Here is a 22,374-nt window from a genome sequence, read left to right as displayed (position 1 = left end):
TCAAAGCTGTATCTGCTATACAGATGTCCTATGGGCATATTTTAAATCCCTCCTATCCACAGAGCGAGAGGTAGGTTCCTCAGATGCCTCCAGAGACTAAATCTTCATGAGTTTTGTCATAAACATGTCATTAGTATGGACCTCAGAGAATGGAAACTCCTTATGATAAAATTTTTAAATGCCTCGGATAAGGACACAGGAAACTTTGTACTGAAGGAACTTAATCCTCAAAGGAAATGAGTTTGAGGCAGAGTTAGAGTATAAACATATTTGAAATTGGAGATCGAGGGCTAATTAGTCTAACCAAGAGGTTCAGCATTAAGGCTGGCATTAACTACACGTTTGCTACTTATTCACAGGAACCAACAGGCAGGAACTCTTCTAGGCAGTGAGTTTGCATATGCCTGCAAAATACTTTTTTTTTAATTGACTTATAGTCAGTTTACAATGTTGTGTCAATTTCCAGGGCAGAGCACAATTTTTCAGTTATACACGAACATACATGTATTCATTGTCGCATTCTTTTTCACCATGAGCTACCACAAGATCTTGTGTACATTTCCCTGTGTTATACAGTATAATCTTGTTTATCTGTTCTATACATATCTGTCAGTATCTACAAATCTCGAACTCCCAGTCTGTTCCTTCCCCTCCCCCTCCCCCATGGCAACCACAAGTTTGTATTCTGTGTCTATGAGTCTGTTTCCGTTTTGTATTTATGGTTTTTTTTTTGTTGTTTTTTTTTTAGATTCCACATATGAGCAATCTCATATGGTATTTTTCTTTCTCTTTCTGGCTTCCTTCACTTAGAATGACATTCTCCAGGGACATCTATGTTGCTGCAGATGGCGTTATGTTGTCATTTTTATGGCTGCATAGTATTCCATTGTATAAATATACCACCTCTTCTTTATCCAGTCATCTGTCAGTGGCCATTTAGGCTGTTTCCATGTCTTGGCTATTGTAAATAGTGTGCAAAATACTTTTTAATAAGGCTTCCTATCTGTTAAACAGAGTCATTAATTCAGACTTTGGAAAACTCTTCCAAACAACTCTTCTCAGTTGTATTATTGTGACAATATTTTATTTTATACCTATTGAGACAAGATTTTTGAAAGTCTGTATGTATATTCATAATAGTGCTAGGTTGATACTAACTTTTAAACTACTTTATTTAGAAAAAGTCAAGACAAAAAGACTGAAAACCAGTCTACTGATATAAGACTCCATGCCAGTCATCGTGTGGCCTGTTAAGTCATGGAGAACTCCTTGAGGATTTTATCTTTTTATACTTTGGCTTAATTATAGTGACCCCATGGAAGAGCCACATTCTAGACTAATGACAGATTCTAGTCTAGACTGATACAACTGCATTGAAAAGACCAGAATCCTTTCCACGTTTCTCACATTTCATAAAGACGTAGAACTCAACCATTCAATGAGGGTTTAGATTTGAGGACTCTCTCTGCCATTCCCGCCAGCTATAATGTCTGCTCTCCTCTGTAGCCCTGAAGCTTAATTTAACATTTGAATTTGCCCTTAGAGAAATGATTTTGAAAAGGCCCTCTCAAATTCGTGGTTAGGATGGACTCAGATGAACTGGGATTTAGATTCCGACTCCTCCGCTTATGTGCATTATTTCCTTGGGAATGTTACTAGAATAAGTACCAACTCCAGTTTCCTTACAGGTTAAAATGGGACTGATTGCTCTTTCTGATTGGCCCTGGGACGTGATGGGAGCAAAAGATGATGCTTATTTGTAAAAGAAGAATCAGTAGTCTCCGAATGAGGACCGGAATGATCCTCCTGTCGGTCAAATGAATGTGTCTCCCTGCCTGGGCTTTTTGACATCTATTTTGGTTGTTTACATGTCTTTTTGCCTTAATCTTAAGATTTCATCTAGATTGAAAACAGTTGAAATGGAAGAACAACAACTTTGCACACATCCCATATTGTTATCTTCATTGTGTTCATAAAGGGAGGCAGAGATTACGGGCAGAAAGTTTTGAGTCAGCCAGAGCTGACTTTCAACCTTGCCACAGTCAACTACTAGTTACTTAACCTTGAAGTTCTTGGCATCCTCGCTAAGCCGGAGGTTATTCACATTAAGCCTGGGGACAATAGATACACCTCCGTCGCAGGGCTGTTACGGGGACTCGAGGAAGTAAAGCCGCGAAGCACTTAGCATAGTCCATTACACACAATAACAATAGCTGTTTAATTAATACTAGCTATTCTTTCCGTGTTATTACTAAGGACAGCTCAGGTAAATGACACTTCGGCACATGGCAGGCGCTTGACAAGAATTTGTGCAGGCAGGCATTTGCTGCTGCTCTGTCTTTATTCATTTGATTTACAGTGTTGTATTCATTTCTGGTATACAGCAGAGTGGTTCAGTATTTTATACATATATATATGTATTTTTTTCATATTCTTTATTATTATAGGTTACTGCAAGTCATTGAATATACTTCTGTGTGCTATACAGTAGGACCTTGTTGCTTGTCTATTCTATACGTAGTAGTCTGTATTATTGCTTCTCTAAAAAGAGCTGATTAGGGAGGGAGGGAGAAAAGCCACCTGGAAAAGCTGTCGCCAGGGGCCGTGACAATGAGCATCACCAGGCGGAATCACGACTTGCCTGCCTTTGGGAGCCTCGGAGCCCTGTGAGAGCTTCATGCGGGGAGCTGAGGGATCCTTGCGGGGGGTCCACTCAGGGAAATTGAGCCTCACCAGAGAAACAAAGCCACGTTGACGAGAACTGAATTCCTGGTGTCCAGGAGTGAGGTCCTGTGCCAAGGAACCCGTGACAATAGAGCCAGGCTTGAGATGTCTTCAGTGTGAAGCAAGGAAACCCCAATCCTCGGCAGCTTCTAGAACCTTGAGAACGTCGAATAGGATTCAGAGAGCACAGGTCAGCAGTTCTAGGTCAAATGAGACTTTTAATTAGAACTAAACATCGTGAGTGTGCAGGTATATTATATTCATTTTCCAGGGCTTTGCTGAAACCTTTCTTCCTGCAGGAGTTCCCAGGTGATTATCCTGTGCCTGTGCCCCAAATCCTGGTACCTCTGATTGTCTGATTGTCAGCAGTCTGCCCCATCTCTAGTGCACGTTTCTTTTTGCTTTGGGGGGGAGGTAATTAGGTGTATTCATTAAATGGAGGTACTGAGGATTGAGCCCAGGACCTTGTGGCTGCTACGCATGCGCCCTACCACTGCGCTACACCCTCCTTCCCCCACCCGAGGTGTTATTTTAGAATGCACACGCCTTACTCACCTGGGCGGTAAATTCCCTGAGGACACATCCACTGCCTTTCCTTCAGGGCCCCCTCACTGCAGCCCAGCCCAGCTGAGCCCCGGCAGTTAGCAGGCCGATGGGTCCTCCGTAGGCGCCCATTTCAGGAAATAGAAAAAAAAGTGCTAATGACAAGCAAGCAGACCCCCCCAAAAGGCAGTCTTGCGACGCCTGTGCTAAAACCATCGATGGTGTTTTCTTCCCCCTGAAGGTAAAGCTAACTTGGGGAGTTGCGGGGGACGGTGGCCCATCTGGTTCTGTGACATTTTTGGGGAAATACCATCAAAATGAAAGTGAGAAGTGTGCCACGAACTGAACAGTCATGGTCCCCTCTCACATCCGGAGGAAGGCTTGCCGGAGTAATGAGCAGAAATCAAGGCCGGGCTTGTCCTGCCCTCATGGAGGCAAGACAGGTTTTTCTTTTTAAAAAAAAAAAAAAAACACCTGCCATAAGGGGATTTAAATCGGGTACTCCCGTTTTTAGAAAATCTCTATTTCCCTACAGGATGTCGGCTTTGATCACCAATCCCTTGAAAATGTCTTAAAGAGCTACTCCAATTGGCAGAAGCCCCAGAGAGTGGGCGTGGGCAGGTGTCAGGAAAGAAGTGGGGGAGAAAGAAAACCAACTTTTTTTTCCAAGCTGATGTATTATTTTAAAATAAAGAAGACAACTCCCAGAGGCTCTGGGCAATAACGATCCCCTCTGTGATTCTCCCAGCAGTGCGGTCCAGAGAAGCCTTTAGTAAATGTTCTCTTACAGGTCAGCACTTTCGTCTGCCCCTCTCCCTGGCCAATGGCATTAATGTGCGTTTGTCAATAGTGAATTTTATTTGCCGCAGAGCAGCTTAGAGAGGGAAGCACATCGTGTTGCATTTTCCTTGCCTCTCAAACTGGAGTTCCTGCTTTTCCCCAGCTTTGTGTTGTCAGCAAAACGTAACGCGTTTACAATCGGTCTCTTGATCTCAGGTAATTACCTGCAGGAGAAATAGCGAGGCTAAGAACCGAACAAGAGAAGCCTTGTGTGGTCACGCGGAGGGCCGCTGTCCTGAAAGTGTATCGGACTTGTCAGATTGGTTCAAATTAAATTGACACGCTCCTCTTCCAGGCATCACCATGTTATTATACATCTCAGAGCCCTTTTGGGCAGTAAATGCCTTTAGAGTTTTAAAAGGATCGTGCAAAGGAAAGTGAAAGGAGCCAGCGCCAAGGACAGCAAAGGTCTCCGGGAGGACCCGTTAAAACAGGCTCTGAGGATGCAGAGGTGATGCTATGACTGAAGGTCAGGTTGGGTCTTCTCTCAGCAATTTCCTGTTCCGTACCACTGTGACAGGAGTGTCCCCAGGCTTTCGCCATAAGGCTTTTGGAGCCATTTTTTTTCTGCCTCCAGCTCCATTTATTTATTTATGGTAACATTTATGAGCTCCATCCAGGGGAGCTGCTGGGTCTCACAGCATCATCCAAAGGGAGACAGGGGCATTCCCATCCCAGCCTTTCTTTCCCTTGATGGACCTGGTGACCTTGGCCGAGTCACTTAACCTCAGCACGCTGGGGGCCACCATTTATAAGCGAGCTGGGGAGTGAATGAGGCCTGGATCACCTCAACAGGGTGTCAGGAGGAATAACTAATTAATGATTGTAAAGCACTTCGCCAACACAAAGTGCTGTACAAAATGCTTAATATTAATAATAAAATGCATCCACTGCAAGCCTCCAGGCGTATGTACAGAAATAACAACAGCGATTAAAGTAACACGCTAACAAAACTCATTAACCCCCACACCGCCTTCTGCCTTGAACTTGGCCATCGTAGCTTCGTGGCTTTCTCGAGACTGCCAGGTGGGGCAAGGAGGAAGGTTGCTGTGGAAGGTGGGGCATTGGGGTCTACTGCAATTTCCAGGCAGGTCTGCGTGTCACCTGTTCTGAGAGCCCACAGCCTCGAAGCCCCCATCTCATTCAGCCTTTCCAGCCGTTTCCCTGACGTGGGTCATGTCCTTCTCCCTGGGCTCTGGAACCCACGCCTGTACCATTCTGTATCCTAGACAGCTCGAGGTCTCTCCTCTGTATGGTTTAATTTCCTTCCATGTGCATGCGATGTTTCTCCACCTAGTCTGTAAGCTGCCCGAAGGCAGAGTTTCCCTTGTATTAGAACCTCGTAGTTCCTAAAAGAGGAAAATGCCAAGGGTGTGCCCATATGTGGTCCCCAGACAAAGGGACAGACTCTCTGCCTTCCCGAGTGATGGATTAGATGAAGGGGTAGAGTGTTACTTGAAATCGGTCCCACATACTGGTTATCTTGCCCTACAAGCTGGCAGTTACAGCTAAGAAGCCCCTGAGGTCTGGCAGGGAGGAAAAGTTAGGACCTTGGGAGAGAGAATGAAAGAGGGAAGAAAGGATTCTGGCTCAGTTACTCAAGCAAACTTCAGCTTTGAAACGGCGGCAGTGGCGGGGCGGGGTGGCGGACGAAAGCCGAGGCTGAGAAAGCATCTTCAGGAACAGAAGGAAGAGACCGATACGCTATGCCCGGAGTAAGCAGGAGGTAGAGGGTCCCCCTGAGGGGGGCAGAGCTAACACGGGACAGGGGGTGGGAGTGACACGCGTGGCTGGGGGACGGCGAGGACTGTGTGAAGACGGGCTGGGCACCTTGTAAAATGTAATTTATCTTTCCTGTTTTCTCTTTGTAAGGATGAATGGCTAATTTGCAAAAATAGTCTCTCCTTACCTCCTTTTTCTTTCTCTTTCTCTTTCCTAAGCCACCATTTTAGATTTTGATTCCATTTGAACTTTTGCATTTCATACCCTACCTTGTCCTGAGTGCTGGCTCAAGTCAGAATTTTTGTGCTGCAGTGGCAGCTTTTCTAGAATATAAAAGTGGCACAAAACTGCATTTCCGGGGCATTTTGAGTCAAAATGTAATCTGATTCCACCTTGCGTCCAATATGGTAATACAGCATGGTGATACGGACCACTGGATCGATGGTCCAAATAGTGTATATAAAATATTACCATATAGCCTATAAAAAACGTGCTCCAAATTATGAATAAGAATAGAATAGTTTTATCCAATGCTATGTAAAGCAACTAAGCAAAAACAACAAACATTAAACACGAACAAAACAACCTGCACTATTTTCAATTTTTTTTTTTAATGGAAGTATACTCAGTTACAGTGTTTCAATTTCTGGTGATCAGCCTAATGTTTCAGTCATACTTACACATGCATATATTCGTTTTCATACTCCTTTGCATTATAGGTTACTACAAGATACTGAGTATAGTTCCCTGTGCTAAATTCATTGTTTAAAAGAGATTCCCTGGAGAGGAACTTCTTCAGGAAGGAGGGGACATGTGTCTTAGAAGAAATAGCCAAGGAACTCCTGGGCAGGGAGAGGGGCAGAGGGCTGTCAGGCTGAGGGTGGGGAAGGAGGAATTTGCCGGGAAAGAACTGGAGCCAGAGAGGGTACAAATGTCTACTTGGCTGGGAGGGACAGGAGGAGGGGCAGAGACCGGAGGCAGGGGAGGCAGAGGCTAATCACACACAAATGCAATGCTGGGCGACACCTGAGTAGGGAGAGGAGGCTGCCTTAGAATCCAAAGCAGAGGGTAAAGAGTAGGGAGGGCAGGGTCTGGAGACCTATCCAGGCAGAGGATGTTGTGAAGAATATTTCTGAGTTTTGGCAGCTGCTCTCCTGTGGAGAGCTGGAGTGATGGTAGACCAGCAGTTTGGGAGATTACAGGTCTGGAGATGACTTGGGGGGAAAAATAATCCTAAAATTACAAGACAAAAAAAAAAAAAGCCAAGAAACGATATCAAGGGAGCACACATCTCTATTTCACGGCCAAATCAAAAACTCCCTGACTAGGAAATTGATATTCTGCCTCGAAGTCTGTTTCCCAAAGGCGGGGCTTGGCTTCCAGGGGAGGTGGCAGAAGGGGAGGTGGCGTCGGCATCCCTTCTAGGATCCAGCTGCGCCAGCCACTTGCCGTGTGTCCTTGAGCAAGTCACTTGACATCTGTCAGCCTAGTTTTCATCGCTAAAGCAGAGCTTGAGAGTTAGGCGACCTGTGAAGTCCTTTCCACCTCGGAGCACCTCGCCGATGGACTCCATGGCGCTGAGCGTCCAGAGAGGGTCTTACAGGCTTACTCCGCGGCTGGGAAACCGACTCGGGGGCATCTCCATCTCACTGATGCTGGTATGAGTTTACCAAAGCCTGTAACATTAGAGTTTCACCCCCAGAGTGTAGAGTGGTCCTCAGCCAAAACCCATCCCAGCAGCCCTCTGACAAGTACTGGAAAGGTGACCTTGTCCCTACTCTTGGGGAGTTTCCAGTTCTATCAGGGAGTCACAGAAACACAGGGCAAATGATAAAAGATGAAAGATGTCACTCAGCCCTCAGGGCTTAAGCCTCAGAGCTCTGCCCCAAGTGTGATTTGTTCCATGGAACTTGGGCTGAGCGGCCTGAGGCAAGGGAGAGGTGTGAGCTGGGCTTCAAATAGCAAATACTCTGTTCATCCACATCTTCTGTCCCTTCCTGCGTCCTGATTTCAGATAAGCGATAGCTGAATAATTGTGCGCTTGCGCACGCACACACACACACACACCGAGGAGGAGGGCCAACGCTCTGACACAGCAGGGCCCTTAATGAACCTCTGCTGACTAGGTTGAGACAGTGGGGATGAGGGATGTAAGGGGCTCAAATCCAGAAGCCACCATGAGAATGGCTTACAACCTGGGAAATACCCCTGAGATGGAGCACCCACAAGGTGGTGGATCAACCACTCAACCTGGGGCCAAGCGTCTTGGGTGCAAATCCTCATTCTGTCATTTCCTAGAACTCCGACTTTGAAATTTTCAGTCTCTTACACTGTTTGAGTTTGGTGCTAGACTCAAGAATTTTCCACTCTAGTTTACTATGATTACAGATGACAAACTTGGAGACAGACTAGGAAAGTCAGGGGCCGGCATGCAGATGTTGGGTGTATGGATTGGGTAATTGGCAGAGGTCAAAGGTGGCTTCAACAAGGGTGGCTGTTTGGTGTTGAGCATAGAGATTATTGGCTGACTCTCAACTTGGACTAGAGTTGACCTTTCTGAAATGTTTGTTCTTCCCACTCTGAAGAAAACTTCGAGTTTCTTCATTTTTGTGCACTCCACTTTTTCAGCAAATGTATCTCGTCAGCATCTGTAATCACACTGTGCGTAAGAGTGAGGCATAACACTGACCATGTATTACGGCCCAAACCAGGAAACTAGTGAGAGGAAAAGAGGTGCCCTTGACAATGATAATGGGTAAGAATTGAAGATCAAGTTTGTCCTGGTGAAACTGAACATATGATAACCCCACCCACAAGGCATCTTTTCCTCAAGGCATCATCACTTTTTTCCACTTTCCTAATTAGGAAACTTCATCATGGAACCTCACCAGACACTGAAGGTTTTGTTTAAACAAACAAACAAGCAAGCAAACAAAAGCTACTGTTTAGGAAATGCAGAGTGCTAACTGTCAGGAAATTGAAGCTCCAAAAGTTAGAGCGATACAGGATGAATGTAGGCACACTTAACACAAAAAGGAGTTTTGGGGCACACACAAGTTTTCAAACTAAAATCTAAAACCACGTGGTCCTAAGTTAGGGTTTTGTGTGTTTGTGTGTGTGTGCTCTCACATGTAAAAGTGTGAATTGATACCAATCTCTAAAGAAATGTAATTCTTGGATATTAGACAGAAAGGGAGAAAAGAGAGCTCTCGAGAGGTGGGGTGAGGAGGAGAGTTGGGGATGCATACGCAATTTAAAATTATAACCCAACAAATACAAAACAGGAAGGGAACAGCATTTTAAAGGGGCTGGCAGATACCATCAGCTCATTAGTGGTTCCATTACAGTGTACATTGATCTGCTTGCTCTCCTAGTACTGAAAAATAAGAGAAAAGTGATACATGTGTATGTGGGTATGGAGGAAGTAAATTAAATAAACATAGCTCAAGTTATTTTAGGGTATTCTGAGCATTCACTCTCATGCTTGAAGGTGGCAGTGAGAATTATGAAATGTTTCAGTCTTTGAAATAGCCACTGTACTTCAACTGTGATGGGATTCCCAAGGCATCCCTTTAATAGGTGAGAAGCATGGAAGGGGCAGAATGAAAAGAATGGAGATCTTTCCACCAGTTGGTTGGGACCGCAGGAGAATCTATCATCCTGGCACCACACGGCTGTCAAAGATCAGAGAACTTTGTTTCCATTTGAAAATGATTAAGGTCTTATTGCTTCTGTCTTGGATATGAAAGACTTGAAACGTATCAGTTTGATGTAACCAGGGTTGAATGACAACTCTATGCATGTAGTTAGCAAAGTTCATTGAGAAGGAGAGAAGAGCAGTGAATTTCAGGAAAGTTGAACCAGAAGAATTGAGTACCTTGATTGAATTTGATAGCTCTTAATGGGAAACTGTACTGAACCGGCAGGAAAAAAAATGCAATGAGATTTGGTGAAAAGGATCAAACTCAAATTTAGTTTTTAAAAACCCTCAAAATTAATCTTGCCCATTTTATTCAGGTAATAGTAGAGATTATTTTATATGAAGGGGGACAATATCAAAGATAACAGGGTGGAATTTTAGAAGTAGAACTAGAAGAGGGCAACAGGGGGAAGCTTAATTTGCTTTTCTGCTCTGAAGTATTTCCCACAATCATATCGTGGGGTCTGTTTGATTCTTTTTCATTAAAGGTGGAGCAGAATTTTCTAAGGGGGATTTTTGGATGGAGCTTGAATTGTACCCAATGAAATGGGTAATCAGAAGGCCAGATGAGCCATGCCATCTGAGAATCAATGTAAATAGGCTGGAAGTTAGAAAGAAAGTCCCTGGGTCCTGCCTGGAGAGACCAGCTGGGGTCATGGACCCTCACCAGATGGGCAGGTCAGCCAAGGAGAAGGGAGCCACTGGACAAGGGGCCCAGGACTACACATAAATGTTGCTGACCTCCTAGGGGTGCCAAGGCTTATCCTCGGCAGGGACACTGGGGCCCAGGGGAATAGATCCCTCTGAGTGATGATGGCCTGAGACCTACACCTTGACTGCCTGCACATAGAGCATTTGAAAATGGCAGCCAAGGAGTAGCTCTTGGCCCTTTGGCCTGTTCTGTTCCCAACCTCCCAGCAACTGTATATATTTTTTTCACTTAGTATCTTTGAGTAGGGCATCCATTCCCCAGTTTACAGCAGCTGTCACCACCCTCTGTGGTCTGCTATGGAACGTGCTTCCTCCATTGACGTGAGCTGTCCGCTTCTTGACTCCCGTCTGGCCGTGCGCAGTGAGGCCCCACGACTTGGTGCTTTGGGATGCTCGGGAGAGCTCTTCTCCCGACTTGATCCAGGATGATTTTCCGAGAAGGGCAAAGGCCTCGAGTGATTCACTGAAGGTGCATATGGTATTCATTCTGCAGAGAACAAATATGGAACAGGAGAAAAAGTGACAGTCGCACCATTTGCATTTGGTATGTAAATTCAAGATACATATTGATTTACATGTATAATTTAGTATCCAAAAAAAAAAAAAAAAGGAGAGAGAGAGAGAGAAACCCAGATAGCTGAGTAAACATGAATACCCACCCCAAGCTAAAGGCTGGGCTCATGGTGGTGTTTGTAAATGACACTGTGCGGTGGCACATCTCGGCATGCAAATGTGTACAAACTGGAGGCTGTTGCTAGGTTAAACAGCACCTTTCCCAGGAAGCACGTGGATGTGGAGCCGCCTGTGCTTTACGTGTTGGTCTCCAGGGCAGAGGCTGTCCTCCTCATCTCGTAGTGGAGGCAGGATGCGTGATCCATCCCTGTCCTTTCCTTGCGGGGGTCTACCTTGAAGCTGATGTAACCCAGCCTTTTTTTTTTTAAGTTTTGATTTAAAAAATTTTTTTGCTTTTTGTTGTTGTTGTTTTGTGGGGGAGGTAATAAGGTTATTTTTATATTTATTTTAATGGAAGTACTGCTGATTGAATTCAGGACCTTGTGCCTGCTAAGCACGCTGTCTGTCACTGGGCTGTACCTTCCCCCTTGGACCAGCCTTTTTAATACTTTTATCCTTTGGTTGTCTCCATGCATGAGGAACTTGAACATGTATTTCCCCACAACCGTCAGGGCCAGCTCGAAGTGCCTTAACTGGCTCCATCTTTATCCAGACTTATCTCCTACTCTCACCAAGCTTCCCTTTAACCTCCAGCCCCTGAAACAGATTCTCCAGAAAGAATTCCCCACCATCCCCGGACACATGGACACATGAGCATTCCCACCACCGTGCTTTTGCTAATCCAGCACCGTCCAAGAGAACGCCCTTTCCTTCATCCCTCAAAACCCCATTCATTTCCTCCGTGAAGACCTCAAACTGTGTTCTCAGTCTCGGTCACGCGCTGTTGTGTGAAGCAGTCTAATAATTTTCTAAGTGCCGCTCTTGGTTTTTCAACCAAGAGAATGTTCCTAGGGGGAAGGGACTCCACCCCTTTCCTCATAGCACACTCCATTTGGTGCAGAGGTGGAAATATTGATGATGTTAGCGCATCGTGATGGACTCAACTGAAAAAAGGAAATATTCCCCAATTTTCACTCCCTGTTTATCATTTACAGCCTGCAATAGGAAACCTTCATCAGTGACCATGGTTTCAAAGTGGCTCAGCAGAGGAAGGAACTGAGTGCAAGAAGCGGGGAGGAGATGGGTTCAGGACAATTCGTCCCACGCTGCTATGATGCTTGTCAAACGGATTTCTTGCTTGTAATGAATAGCGACACGTGCGTATTACAATCCAGGGACCGTGAACCTCGACACTGATAAGACTTTGGGCAGGATGACTCTTTGCTACGTGGATGCTTTCCCTTGTATTGTTGAATGTTTAGAAGCATTCCTGGTTTCTGCCCACTAGATAACAGTAGCTCCTCCAGCCCCCATACATTTCCCTCAGAGTTGTGACAACCAAAAATGTCACCAGACGTTGCTAAATGTCCCTGGTCCACAAAATCTGCACCACTTCCTTCCACCCACCCATGTTGACAGACACTGCTACCATCAATGATCCAAAATTCTTAAAACATTTGCCTCTCTTCAGTGGATTAGATAAACCCTTACCTTCCCTTCACTATTTTCCATTGGAAAATTCTACTTTTTCTCATCTTACTTGTTTATTTGTTATTAGCAAATATTTATATAGCACTTCGTGTGGCCCACCTCTCACTGTTTTAAAGTAGGTACTGTAACCACTCCCATTTTACAAATGGGGAATTAAGGCCCAGAGAGGTTAAGAGATTTTTCCGATGTCACACAGCTAGTAAGTGATGGAGCTGGGATCCAAACCTAAGTCAGTGCCTTGGTTTTAAAGTCTATGCCTTTAACCACTGTGCCTTTCCCAAAGGCAAACGTTAGTTTCCTCTGCAGTAATTATCACAAATTCTGGACAGGGGTATTTATGTAAATTTTCACCAGTTCAAGGGGTGCCTGATTTGGGGATTAAGCATAACTCTATTAATCCTTGTAGATATCCACAGCTTTCTTTCTCCTGAGTGAGCTCTTTCTCACCACTAGGACTTGGACACGCACCCACACTGGACACAGGGCTGTGGATCTCTGTGCATCAGAGATCTTGGGTGTAACTTCAGAGGCTGTGGAAAAGATTCAGTCCGTCATACCTGAATTAATTCTTCACTTCTCTGTGCCCAGAGGAAAAGCCCCGGACTGATTGCTGTTTTGTATTTTCAGCTGTTCTATAGCATCAGGCGATTCCCCGGCTCAAAATCTCTAGTGGGTCTTTACTTCCAGCTGCACTGAGTCTAAACTCCTTTGACAAGATGTCAAGACCTTTCATCATCTCACTATTCCCCACACGATCCAGCAGCCTGTTGTGGGTCAGCTGCCTCACCTCCGCGGCTAACTTCCACATCCAGGTGCTCCACCCGCTGCTTTTAAGGCACAAGTTCAACTCCTTCCATGAAACTTCTCCAGTCATTGAAACTTCAGCTTATTTTTCCTGAGCAATGTTAGCCTCTGTGTTCTGTGCCGTCCACATCCATTTGGGAGGATAAAATCTAAGCTCTGTGTTAATTTTCATACATTTATATTTGGCTTCTCAAGTCAGTTGCGTGGGTCTTGAAGGATAAGGCTGTGTCTTTCCTGTACACCTGGCCTCCGCATTAGGCACGGGACAGGTACTCAGCAGTGACGTTGACCCATTGGTCATTCATCCTCTGCTTCCATGCTCCTTTAGCCATGAAGGGGGGCGTGTATTTCTTCCCTCACCATCAGTGGATGCTAACCTACATCCTCCCGTGTCTGACTTGTAGCTCTATTGATGGTCAGCTACTGGTCGTCCATGATTAACAGCAACACAAAAAGATACAGTTTCTGCGAGAAGGTGAAGTAGGGTGTCGTGTAACCAGTCAGCTTGATGCAATTGCCTACTTTTAAAGGGGGACGAAGACAGTGTGCATTCTTGCTGCTCTTGAGAAAAACACCATCAGCAGGCACCAAGACGTGGCCTTGGTGTGGGTTACATTGGGTGGCCGTGTCAGAGACACGTGGGCACGTGTCCTTGGGGTAAGGCAGATTTAGGGACCTGCTGGGCTTCTACCACCAGAAATAACAAGTGTGAAAAGTGATATATATGTATTTTTAAAAAGTACTTTCCCTTTAAGGTCTTTATTTCTCGTGATGATGACGCTGATAATGCTTTCAGTGTTCACAGTGTTTTGACAGTTTTCAGTGCAGCCTCTCTTATGATACAAATGACCTACACAGAACAGGAAGTGTTACCCCAGTTATCTGTAAAACTCCTGGAGTCCTGAGACATTAAAGAGATTTACTTAAGTAAATACCAAGACCTCCTTAAATAAATTTAGAGTCATGCATCATAGGAAACCCAGATTTTGATCTAAACCAAAGCCTTAAATTAAAGAAAAATCTTCCTGGTTAGTTTAAGTCCTAACTTTCTAGGGATCCTCCTGGTGCCCTGAGGGTTGAGAAGCATGATCTCTGAGCTGCATTTGGCAAAAAAGCTCTTAGAAGTCTCACGCATTGAAAGGATGGTTTTGCTATCAGATTTTGGAAGCCATATCAACCAATTCAGATCCATCGGGATTCTGTGTTCTGGTCTAACTGAGCCATTTTAGATTTTTTTTTCCCTGGATCACATCTTGAGAATAACTACTACTTTCATACTTCACTAAGTTCATCCCCCATCACTGATACTTATCAATAATAGTCTAATAGCAGAGTACCTTTGCTATTGGCTAATCAAGATATTTGTTGTTTATTTTATTGTTTCTATTAAAATTTTTTTGTTATTTTTATTTAGTTTGTTTTTTTTTTGTGGGGGAGGTAACTAGGTTATTTAACTAACTTTTTTTTTTCTTTTATGGAGGTGCTGGGAGTGAACCCAGTACCTCATGCATGCTAAGCATGCGCTCTACCACTGGGCTCTACCCTCCCCTGCTTCACCTATTGTTTTTAGATGATGGTTACTATATTTATTGGAGGTTCTCCATCAAATTCTTTTATTATTTTAATGAATGTGTTTGACAAAAACAACATGGAATTTGTTTTGACAAAGTTATTTTTATTCCTTTGTTCTTTCCTTTGAGCTGTTAACAGCACATGAAGAAAGAACAAAAAAGCTAAAATGGTAACTTTAGAATATCTGTAGCAGAATAGAAAAGGCCAGTTGGTGAACACCATGCCAGAAAAACGACTTGACTTGACCTAACCCTTTAAATTTTTTTTTTCCCCAGCTTTACCCTGAAAGCTATTCTTCTTGGATCTGCAGAAAGCACAGCCGTGAATTAGCTGCCAGATGGGTTCTAATTCAAGAGATAACCAGGGGAGGCCCAAGTACCCCAAAGCGGTGGAGTTATACCTGATCGCGAACAGATGGCAGAGCCGAGACCTGGGATTTCCTAGAATGCAACCAAAAGGAACATTTTGTCTTACCGCAAACGTGTTAAATATCAACATTATTATAGAGAAGGCGCTTCAAAAGCTTGCTTCCGCATTGACACGGTGTGGGAACAATTAGAACTCTTTGTAATGCCTGATGCTTGAGTGAAAAAAGTGTGCAAAGTGGTCCTTTGAGGGGAGAGCACCGGCTCCAACGTAATCACACCCTGATCACTCCAGGGCCGTGGGTCACGGTCAAGCGCAAGCATATTCCTTGAGCGAAATGTTGGACTTGTGTGGCCCATCATCCTCCGCTTCCCTCTGATGTCCAGGTGAGCTCCTGAGGAGAGCAGTGAGAGGCCGGGAAAAGTAAAGTCCAGGTTAGGACCAGGCAGCCCTCTATTTGGTTTGTGCAAAATGTAATTTAGATCTACCTCTCATGCAGGCAACCAATGATAGGTTATTCACTAATCTACCAAGAAGTATTTACACACCCACGTCCGTACCATTTCTCATGCTGATCCTCCCCCGCCCCATTTTTTCCATCCAAACCATTGAATTAAACCCTCATCATCCTCTAGATATCCACCAGAGACTTTAAAAGCACAAGAAATTGTCATACTGTACTGTCAATTCTTGCTCAATTTACTGTCCACCCCAAATCACGGGGAACTTTTTCTTGAGCTGTATAATTAGGTAGCCTTCACGTGTATGTCTTATCTGCCCAAACATTTCTAGGCTCATAAAACCAGATAAACTCACACATATTTCTTTGTCTTAGATCCTTCAACACGTAGCATAGCTTAGCACATATATGTATGTGTCTTTATACGTGTGTATATCAAAATATGTACATGTATTATCTATATTATCTGTATCTGGAGAGACACATAACACATTTTCTTTAATAGCTATTCTTTTAACAGTAGGTGTGCCTTACAGGGACGTCAGTTATGACTCAGAATTAAACTTTAGCAATTACAACAGTTCAATAATGAAATATGGTTCTCCTTTCCAGGTTTTGGTGCACTCCGTTCATCCATCCATCATCAGGCTGAGTTTCCCCGGAGATGATATGATGTGACTGCCTGAAGCAAATGCACATTTTCTCTTCCTGGACAGACCTCTCTCTCTTTTCAAGGTGAGTTGTGCTGGGTACCAGGAAGGAAACCGCAGAATTCCCTTCATCGCTTTGTGAAGTCGAGCGCCTAGAACAAGAGGTAAGTAGCCTGTTCCTTGTTTTATTTCCTGTTATGTTTCCCACCGCCCTTGGACACCTCTTAATTCTCTAGATGCCAAGCAAAAAGTTGTTCATTCTGCGTGTGTGTTTCTGTGTGTGTACACGCACACGTGTGCAGGGAGGGGATTCACACATAGATGAGAAAGTTGGAGAGAATACATGTTTCCAGTCCCAGGGGAAATTGCGTGTGTGGTCACTCTGTTGCTCCTGAAATGTACATCACTATTTCCTGTCTCATAAATGTAGGTACCTTGCTTGGCAGTGGGGTTGACTTCAGTTCATGCTGTGTGAGGCACCCATGCTCACACGTTTGGATATAATGGCAGAAGAACTTTCTAGTGGGCATGGCTGCCTGTATTTAACTGGTCATGGGGTATTTTAATAGATTCCAGCCATTCAGTGGAAAGATCCAGTGAATGCCCCTAATTTGACATGGTTAGTTGTGAGCTATTTTTTTTTTTCCCTCCTGTATCCACCACTGTGGCTAATTAGGCAGCAGATTCGAATCTTCATGAATTTTTCAGGCTGATCTGTGTTCTTTCCCAGGGCTAATTTGCTGTTATCAGAGGAATGACTCTGGTGTAGAGTGTTGGTGGTGTCTGTGCCCTTATTTCCCTATTCCGACTGGAATTCGTTGGGGAACTGTGGCTGCGGAAGTCATTTGGTAAATCATCTCTCTGAAAACAAGTCTGCTTCAGAGAATGTCCTTTTCTTCCCCCCCTTCATGGCTGCCCTCGCCTCTGCCACTGTGGTGCTCTGCCGAGAAGGAAAAAGAGTCAGTGAAACTTTCACCCAGATTTCAGCAACTTAAAAAATACTCAGCAGAGAACCAAGTTATAAAACTCGTGTCCAGGACTAGAATCATTCCATTCTGTGAGTTTCCTGTATTAACAACGATTTGGCATACAGCAGCGAGGGACAGAATTCTGTGTCACTCAGTGAGAAACAAGGGACAACTTCCTTATTATGTGATTTGCTGTAGCCATATTAGGGATGTTGGAAGAGTCGAGGTTTCCTGCGATGGCAAAGTAAGGTCACCCACCTTAACCTTCTCTTCTGGACACGCAGGGAGGGCAGGACAACCTCCTGAAAGTGGTTGTCGTCCAATTACAGCCGATCCGCGGGCTGGAATTATTAATAAGGATCACACAACTATTTATGTCTGTTGCAAAAGTCATCAGTACTAATTTGCACAAATTGGTTGCAATTTCCAGTAAGAAAATACCAATTATTCATTCACTAAGAATCATAATGAGTTAACCCAGTGGAGGCTAGCATGGTGGTAAGATAGTATTCAGCACTTCAAGGTTATAGATGATTCTTGGCAGTCCTCAGTAATCTGGATTTTCATTTTACCAGAATTACAAAAAAAAAAATGTTCCTTGCAAGACATGAAGAGAATATCTCAAAAAAAAAAACCTATTATTTCAATCCCCTTTTTTTCTTTAACAATTTTCTTTCCTAATTTTTCCATTGGAAAGACACAATATGGTACTCAGCCCTTTTTCTCCCTCATGCTTTACACGTAATTAGGGGCTCAGAAATGCTACCCTGTAGCTCTGAAGGAAGCACTAGGTTGGAATACAAAGGGTCATTTTACTTATGGGTGTACATACTTTTTAATTAAAATTATTTTATTGCTCTTGTTAAGTAATTAAAATTTACGAAGTGATTTCTCACGAATATTTATTAATATTAAGTTGTTTTTGGCATGCAGCAGTAAATTGCAAGCAATTGCTTTACTCTGCATGTGTAATTAAAGTGACAAAGTAATTATATTTCTTTTCCTTGAGTATAGTTGACACTATCACATTTTTCTAAGTTTTGGTTCATTTTTATTTCCATTAGTGAATGCTTCATAGAAGCCAAGATAAGGAGTGTCAGTTAGCAAAGGAGGAAAGCCGCTACTTTTACTGAGCTGTTGAGAAATACAAACGAAGATTGTGTGCCATGTTCGCATTTTCATAGGCTTTCTTCTTCCTTTAACCAGCCCGCCCTGCATCTTGCCGTTTTTATCTAGATGGTGACTTAAACACTTCTAGAATGCCTATCTTGCTAAAAAGTAGATACATACCTACTTGATTTTATGTTGTTAGACTTCTACTCAAATTAGAACAGGTGGGTGGTATGGCTGTTCAACCACACCCTTTGCTCTGCTGCGTCCTTGTCTCCCCACCTCTTGGGCTTCATCAGATATTATCAACTCCCTTGCCTTCCTCTTTATCATCAGCAAAAGCTCCTTAAGAGTCCCCAGTGTGCAGGCTCCGTGCCACGTGCAGGGACTTCCATCCATGTCACCTTACAGTCCTCAGCTGCCGAGGAGCTCAGCACTGGATGGAGGGAAGACTGAATCAACGTGACAGTTTCTTCCCTAAATAAAGGAGAATGGAAATCAAATGGAGGGCAACACACCTAGGAAAAAATCAGCTATTCTTAACCACAATATAGGATGAAGGGCTTTCAATGTGCTGAAGGGTGAATAGCGATACAGGATCATGTTAAGAGGGTGCTCGTTGGTGAATATCTCAGACAGTGAAGGCAGAGCCCAGGTCTCCAGCCTAAGTGGTACATTCCATTCAGAGGAACAAAACCAGCCATTCTTCTCTCAGAACCACAGAAATGGAGGGAGCCCTCCTGAGTACTATTTGGCACAGATCTTCAGTAGCAAGAAAGCTGGGGCTAAACAAATAATTACTATAACTGAGACTTTTCTTTATGGCTGAGATGTGGTAATAGGAACCAGATTTACCTTCCATCTGAAACAATCCTCTGGGGAAAAAAAAAGGAAATTTTATAAAGCAATGATTTCCAAGAACCTGGACCTCAGATAATGGACAATGATCTAGGAAAGATGGGAAACAAATGAAATAAGTCCTGCAGATTCTCAGGCTTACTGCCTTGGGAGATCTTCAGACTCTGGAGTAGGCAGGGAGAACCTAGACAAAGCCCAGGGGACACCCTGAGTTGGGGAGATGAGAACTTACTCTATTCTCTCAGCACAAATTGGTACACATTACAGTGCATCTTTCCTCCACTGGCTTTTGTTGTTTTCAGTTTGGATGATGCGACACTTTCCTGAGGAATTGGGCGGCATCTTCCTTCTTTCATGTCCTCTTTTGCACTTTGTCCAGACCCTGTGCAGAGTGAGCACAGTGTAAATGATGGAGCAGGCACGTAAAATGCAAATTTTCTTCATGCCTCAGTGCAGGGGTCTCTGGGTGCTGATTTGGTGGTTCAGTTCTGTTACTGAGGACACCAGCCCTCTGTTACTGATTTCCTGTTGCTCCTTAAGTGTAAGTGAACAACTGAAAAGGCAAATATTTGATCAGAACATTGGAACTTAGAATATGCTTTTTTCCTCATCTATTGCCCAATATTTTGAGTCAGTGCAAGGTGCAGGCACTATCAAGGATGCTGGACAAGGCATGAAGGCACTGGGGTCCCAGAGCAGGGCTTACCAATAACGAGCTGCGTGTTGCAGATAAGTCACTAGATCTTTGTTCTGTTGTATCTTCAAGCTAGAACAGTTCCTGCCTCGTTTTGATATTTAATAATTATGCTTTGAATGAAAGAATTAGTCTCAGTTTCTTCATCTACAAAATAAGGGGTGTGCACTAGCACAGTCTCTGAAAACTGTTTCCACTGTGGAAATCTAAAAACTACCTGCTTTCCTCTGATTTGTAAGCATTAATGCTGTGTATTTCAAACGAGGCAACTCTGCAGATGCCTGTTGTTTTTATGGAAGATGTGTTTGTCCCCACATGTGCTGTTTACGCCTTCCATGTAGATTTTAATGTCCATCCTAACTTGCACGACTTTTGAGAACCGCCAGACAAAAAGTCCAGAGGGCACACTGAAGGATTCTTACAGGAAGCTTATAGCCTGTCTCCTTAGGCTAATTTGCAAAAGCATTTTTTGATTTAAAACAGAAGGAGGGCGAATCCCTGAGAGAAAACTCACATCCACTAATGTTCCTTCTGGAGTGAGTTATGAGAGGAAGCCCCGGATGGATTATAGACGAAGGTTAAACTTTGAGACACTAATTTATTGGAAAGGTAAAGACGGTAAAAGAACAAAAAGTACCCTGAATGCTATGTCCGCGTGTCCTTTTTGCCCTGTGCCCCATGCGTTCCAGTAATTTAAAGATCTCTAAAAGGAATATGTGCATCTGTAGAAGCAATGTCACCCAGATTCCTAAGGAGAGTTTTTCTCTCTTGAAAACGATTGAAATTATCCTTCTAGTTGGAGTCTCCAATTAGACAGAAATGGACAAACCTTAAAGAAGACATTTCATTTTGAAAAGCAACAAGCATAATAACAGCTATTTGGGGACAATGGCATCAAAGCTTCCGGTGGCATTCTGGGAAGTATTTTTGTGTACAGTGAACGCAGTGATATTTAGTACCGTATTTCATCAATGTGAAAGTTCCTGTTATTTTCACATTTCTGAAATCATTTCATAGCCAATAAAGTCTTACAATTGCTGTGAGTCAGGTGAGAGTTGAGTCCAGTTGTCATCAAGTACCTGGTTATTACTTCTGTTTGTGTATATAGCCTGCCAGCCATAACTTCTCACTATTTCAGTCAAGACACCTTTTAAGAACTATTGAGGAAGGAGTATGCAGACTGATTCTTCCCTGAAAAATTTCTGTTGACATTATCTAGTAAGATTAAAAAAACCCCCATCTTTTTGAGGGGGATTCTTGGAGGATGAGACTCCTGGAAAAAAAAGCCCTTTATCTAAACTTGCAGAATAGGGAGGCAGTGGTTTGGAAGAAAGTTCTGGATACAATAATAGAGCAATCTTTTAAGAAATGCCACATCATTGACATGGTTGAAGAAGAGGACACAGATGACAATAAATGTAAATCATTATATATTTTAAAAATATTAGTACTTTACTATGTATTTTTGTTTTTCCTTTTTTTTTTCCTTCCCAAATTCCTGCTACTAAGTCTTTGTTCTCAGAACTGTCATTTGCTACTGTTATCTGAGCACCTGGTGAGGAAGTTGTGATCAGGTGAACTTTGGAGAGTACACGTAAAAAAATATAAATCTTTGTGGGATTCTTCCAAAAGTGTTTCTCTAAAAATGAGGTGTGGTAGAGGAATATATTAATGATCCCACTTAATGGTCTCTGTATCTGTACCCTTTGTAAAGTGACTTCGCATCAAGAATTGGGAGGCTGTTACTCTAACCCCAGAACCTGGGCTGGACTTGTGCTTGACCTTGGCCAAAGAAGCAAGGTGGCAGTGATGGTGTGCTACTTCTGAGAATAGGCCTTAAGAGACCTTGACCACTTATGTGCTCTCTCAGAATTATGCCATCACCACACAGACAAGCCTAGGATAGCCTGTTGGAGGATGAGAGACCATGTGGAAGAGTCCAGTTATCCTATGAAGGGCATCCTTGACTATCCTGTAGGAGGCAGTGTTCAGGCATGTGAGATAACTCAGCCGAGGTCAACAGAATCAGTTTACTTTATGGACTAAAGACTTAAGCCCAACCAAGAACAGATTGCCCACTGACCCATAGACCCATGAGAAATAAAAAATGCTTATCATTTTAAGTCTCTGAGATATGGGGTGATTTCTTACACAGCAATAGCTCACTGATACATGAGGGGCAGCATATGCTTCTCATATAAAATCAGGTCATCCTGAAGTTCACATCAAGATGCTTTTCCAAAGGTGTTTTGGAGATATTGAACCCCACATGTCTATCTATTTCTGCATTTCCCAGGAGTAGAAGCACTGAAATTCTTTATGACAGGCTGCTCTTGAGATATTTTCAACTTAGTTGGAATCAGGATTTGCCAGAAATGTTGTGAGACAGCTTGTTTAAGTGAGATTTCCTGCTCAGTTTCTTTTTTTAAAAGAGAGGGAGAAAAAGAAAGAAAAAAATATGATTTTTGGATGGAGTTCATCTGTGCTGG

At 43.5% G+C, this 22,374-nt stretch overlaps 1 long non-coding RNA gene across 1 annotated transcript; it reads left to right on the top strand.

Moving 5' to 3' along the window:
- Positions 1–11,919: 11,919 nt before the first annotated feature.
- Positions 11,920–16,334, top strand: LOC140688879 (uncharacterized). The gene is made up of 3 exons (XR_012063724.1): positions 11,920–12,069; positions 15,055–15,531; positions 16,218–16,334. It is a non-coding gene; the product is annotated as an uncharacterized lncRNA (long non-coding RNA).
- Positions 16,335–22,374: the final 6,040 nt, after the last annotated feature.

Source organism: Vicugna pacos, chromosome 24, assembly GCF_048564905.1.
Source record: "Vicugna pacos chromosome 24, VicPac4, whole genome shotgun sequence".
Lineage (NCBI taxonomy): Eukaryota > Metazoa > Chordata > Mammalia > Artiodactyla > Camelidae > Vicugna > Vicugna pacos.
The sequence above is the reverse complement of the archived record's forward strand: the minus strand, read 5'-3'. Positions and strand labels throughout refer to the sequence as shown.